Raw genomic sequence first — 4,678 nt, 5'->3', positions numbered from 1 at the left:
TAATTTGTGGAAGAGGTAGCATGTTTTAGCAGAAAGAATGAGCTTTGGAGTCAGAGTGATCTGGGTTTAAATTCTGGCTCAGCCATTTACCAGCTATATAGCTAGGGGTGGTGACTCACACCTGTAATCCCGGCACTTTGGGAGGACAAGGAGGGCAAATCACCTGAGGTCAGGAGTTTGAGACCAGCCTGGCAAACATGGTGAAACCCCATCTCTACTAAAAATACAAAAATTAGGCGTGGTGGCATACGCCTGTAATCCCAGCTACTTGGGAGTCTGAGGCAGGAGAATCGCTTGGACCCAGGAGGCGGAGGTTGCAGTGAGCCATGATCTTGCCACTTCATTCCAGCCTGGGCGACAGTGCAAGACTCTGTCTCAAAAAAATAAAAATAAAAAAATCTGTTTTCTTATATGTCAAATGGAGACCCATGTTTCAACACCCATATTGCTAGGGTATGATGGAAAGAGGCAATAATACATGTAAAGTGCCAGGCATATAGGATATGCCCAATAAGTGGCAGCTATTTATGAATCTACTTACTTGTGTGATCCTGCTTTGCATCTCTTCGTCCAACCTGACTCTCAGTGTCTAATCTTCCTAGAGCCCCTGGATGTCCACTTGCTAGGGCAGTTTAGCTTTGTCCCATACTAGGAGTGCAGTCATGTCCTGGTTAGTTGCAATTATAGAATCCTGACTGAGAAACTCAGGATAATAACATAAAGTCAGCTCTACTGTCTATCCCACTCCAACCTGCTGATCTATTGGTGACCAGCATCTAACTGGTTCCTCAGTCTGAGCCCTCCTCACCTTCCCTTGAAGATGAATTTTTCTAGAACTAGAACCAGATGTTCTTGCCAACTATCACCCCTCTTTCCCTTGCTCTGACTGCCCCAAGGCTTCTAGTTTTCCCAGAATAGACCTGTGTGGTTGAGTGACTGGTGGCACCCCAAAAGATGTATCTATATCCTAATCTCTAGGATCTGTGATTGTGATATTTGTGGGGAAAGGGTCTTTGTAGATGTAACTAAGTTAACAATCTCAGAATAAGACCATTTTGGATTATCTAGGGTGGCCCCTACATCCAATGACAAAGGTCCTTAGAGGGGACACCCAGAGGAGGCACACACAGAGGAGGAAAAAGCCATGTGAAGGTGGAGGCAGAGACTGGAGTGAGTGGCTACAAGCCAAGGAATGCCAACAGCCACCAGAATCTGGGAGAGGCAAGGAACAGAATCTCTCCTAGAGCCTCTGGAGGGAGCAGATTCCTGCCAACACCTTGATTTTGGACTTCTGTCCTCCAGAACAGTAGTGGAATAAATTTCTATGGTTTTAAGCCACCTAGTCTGTGGTAATTTTTATGGCAGCCTACGAAATGAACACAGCCTGTCTTCCTGCCTACCTGAACCTTCAAACCTCTCAACTCCTACTCATCTTGGTTTTTTTGAGACAGGTTCTCACTCTGTCACCCAGGCTGGAGTACAATGGCAATGAGATCAGGGCTCACTGCAACCTCTACCTCCTGGGCTAAGTGATCCTCCCACATCAGCCTCCCAAGGAGCTGCAACTGCAGGTGCACCCCACCAAGCCCAGCTAATTTGTGTGTGTGTGTATTTTTTGTAGAAATGGGGTTTCGCCATGTTGCCTAGGCTGGTCTTGAACTACTGGACTCGAGCCATCCACCCACCTCGCCCTCCCAAAGTGTTGGGATTATGGGCGTGAGCCACTGCACCCAGCCCCCATCTTGTTTTTATTCCTGCCAAGGTATCATTCCTTGCTGGACATCAATGATACTAACTGCTAGCCTGAGCTATAGACCCTACCAAAGAGTTTCCAACATATGACTTGCTGACCAGCAGACACAAACTCACCTAAGGAACTTATAATAATGCAGATTCCTTCAACTGAATGAATCAGAATCCTTTAAGGCAGTCCCCAAAAATTTGCTTTTCACAAGCCCCTCCAGAAAATTCCTTTGAGCACTGGAGACTAAGAGCCAGAGTCATGTGTATACCTTTGGACTTCTATAACTTCGCATTGCTACAGCTAGAATTGCTCCGACCCATGCCCCCTCCCCTCACGCCTAAATGCCTTGATGTATATTTCTGATATCCCTCTCGCTCCTTATCCTTCCTGTTAACATGAGCTTGGATTCCTTTGCATACACACATTCACACACAAATGTTTATATATATACATGTACATATATATGTAAATACAAACTATCTATAGCTAGAGTTTGACATTACAATCTTCTCTGAAAGTCTTCATTTTCATCTAGAAATACAATTTGGCCAACATCCATAAAATCTACATAAACAACTTCCAAGAAACAATGCTATTCAACAGTTGTATGAGAATTCAGAATGGAAAAATTATTGTTTAAGGAGATTAAGGAAACTGTTCATAAGCAAAGAAGCTCTTTGGAACATCGAAAGTTTAAATTGGGCCTTTAATTTAGTCCAGCCAAATCTGGTTGCCACATCAGATTTAGAGCCTACAGTTTTAAATTGTAGGATCTGAGGAAGACTAGTTTCGGAGTTTAAAGCTTTTTAATTGCAATCCAGTTAGTTGCCCACAAAGAAATAACATTCTGTTTTACCTTCCTGGTTTAAAAGGAGGAGGAGTATGTCCTTAAGCCATTACCACATGAAACACTCATAACAGAATTTCTAAGTGCTTATCCTAGAAAATTGACCATTATAGTTATTATAGATAGTAGTGTAGATACTAGTATAGAGTGTCTTCTCTTCAGTTCTTTGATCCGGAAGGTACTGTTTAGATACAGCTTGTGTTTTAATATAAATCTACAATGAACTTCTGGCGTAGAGCACTGTTCCCAAGTATGTCTTCTGAATCTGAACCTCTAGTAGGGATCCAGGAATCTGCATAATAGGCAGGATATTTTTGATGCAGGTGGTCCACAGAACACACTAAGAGAAATACTGCCATCTGCGACCTAGCAGTCTCTGCCCTATCCATTGACTTCTCTGGCAGCTATGGCATAGAAAACTCCCTTGTACATAGTATCTTTTTTTTTTTTTTTTTTTTGATACGGAGTCTCGCTCTGTCGCCCAGGTTGGAGTGCAGTGGCACGATCTTGGCTCACTGCAAGCTCCGCCTCCCGGGTTCACGCCAGTCTCCTGCCTCAGCCTCCCGAGTAACTGGGACTACAGGCGCCCGCCACCATGCCCGGCTAATTTTTTGTATTTTTAGTAGAGACGGGTTTCACCGTGTTAGCCAGCATGGTCTCGATCTCCTGACTTCGTGATCCACCTGCCTCGGCTTCCCAAAGTGCTGGGATTACGGGCGTGAGCCACTGTGCCCGGCCTGTACATAGGATCTTTTGAGCAACTGAGATTATCATTGTTAGCAGAATCATTTATTTAGACGGTACTCTGTGGTTGCAAATAGCCTCTTTTACTAAAGCTCTTCTTGCTCAGTTAACAAGTATTGTGATTCAGACAAAATACACAGGATGGAAAAGGTATTATCTCAAAGGTTTGTGTTTCCTTGCCTTTGTGAAACAGATTTTTATTGTAACATAAAATATAAAGATAACCAAACAAAACAGATGCTTGGCTTAATGATTTATTAAGTCGAACACCTTTATAACCACCAACCAGGTCTGAAAATGGAACTTTGCCTGCAACCCTGAGGACCCTTTCTCATGCCCCATCCTGAGCACAACCCCCTCCCCCTCACACCAAAAATAACTACTAGCCTTTTTTTTCTTTTTTTTTGAGATGGAGTCTCGCTCTGTTGCCCAGGCTGGAGTGCAGTTGCGCCATCTCAGCTCACTGCAACCTCTGCCTCCTGGGTTCAAGCGATTCTCCTGCCTCAGTCTGGAGTAGCTGGGACTATAGACATGTGCCACCAATGCCTGGCTAGTTTTTGTATTTTTAGTAGAGACGGGGTTTCACTGTCTTAGTCTGGCTGGTCTTCAACTCTTGACCTCAGGCAATCCGCCTGCCTTGGCCTCCCAAAGTGCTGGGATTACAGGCATGAGCCACTGTGCCTGGCCTTAGCCTGACATTTTTAGTTTTCACTACCCTGTGTTTCTGTAGTATCATCACCCAAATATGCATCTCTAGGAAATAAAAGTTTAGTGTTGCCCATTTAAGTCTTAAAGATGGGAACAATAGACACTAGGTACTCCAAAAGGTGGGAAGGAGTGAGGGGCGGGGTTGAAAAGCTGCCCATTGGGTACTGCGTTCACTGTTTCTGTGACGGGTGCAACTGAAGCCCAAACCTCAGCATGATGCAATATATCCATGTAACAAACCTGCAGGCGGACCCCCGAGTCTAAAATTTAGAAATAGGCCAGGCACGGTGGCTCACGCCTGTAATCCCAGCACTTTGGGAGGCCAAAGCAGGTGGATCACTTGAGGTCAGGAGTTCGAGACCAGCCTAGCCAATATGGTGAAACCCCATATCTTCTAAAAATAAAAAAATTAGGCTGGGCATGGTGGCTCACACCTGTAATCCCAGCACTTTGGGAGGCCAAAGCAGGTGGATCACTTGAGGTCAGGAGTTTGAGACCAGCCTGGCCAACATGGTGAAACCCCATCTCTACTAAAAATACAAGTATTAGTGGGCCATGGTGGTGCACACGCTTGTAATCGCACCTACTAGGGAGGCTGAGGCAGGAGAATCACTTGAACCCAGGAGACAGAGATT

The sequence above is a fragment of the Chlorocebus sabaeus genome, chromosome 17 (assembly GCF_047675955.1).
Source record: "Chlorocebus sabaeus isolate Y175 chromosome 17, mChlSab1.0.hap1, whole genome shotgun sequence".
Taxonomy (NCBI): domain Eukaryota; kingdom Metazoa; phylum Chordata; class Mammalia; order Primates; family Cercopithecidae; genus Chlorocebus; species Chlorocebus sabaeus.
Note: the sequence above shows the minus strand (reverse complement) of the source record.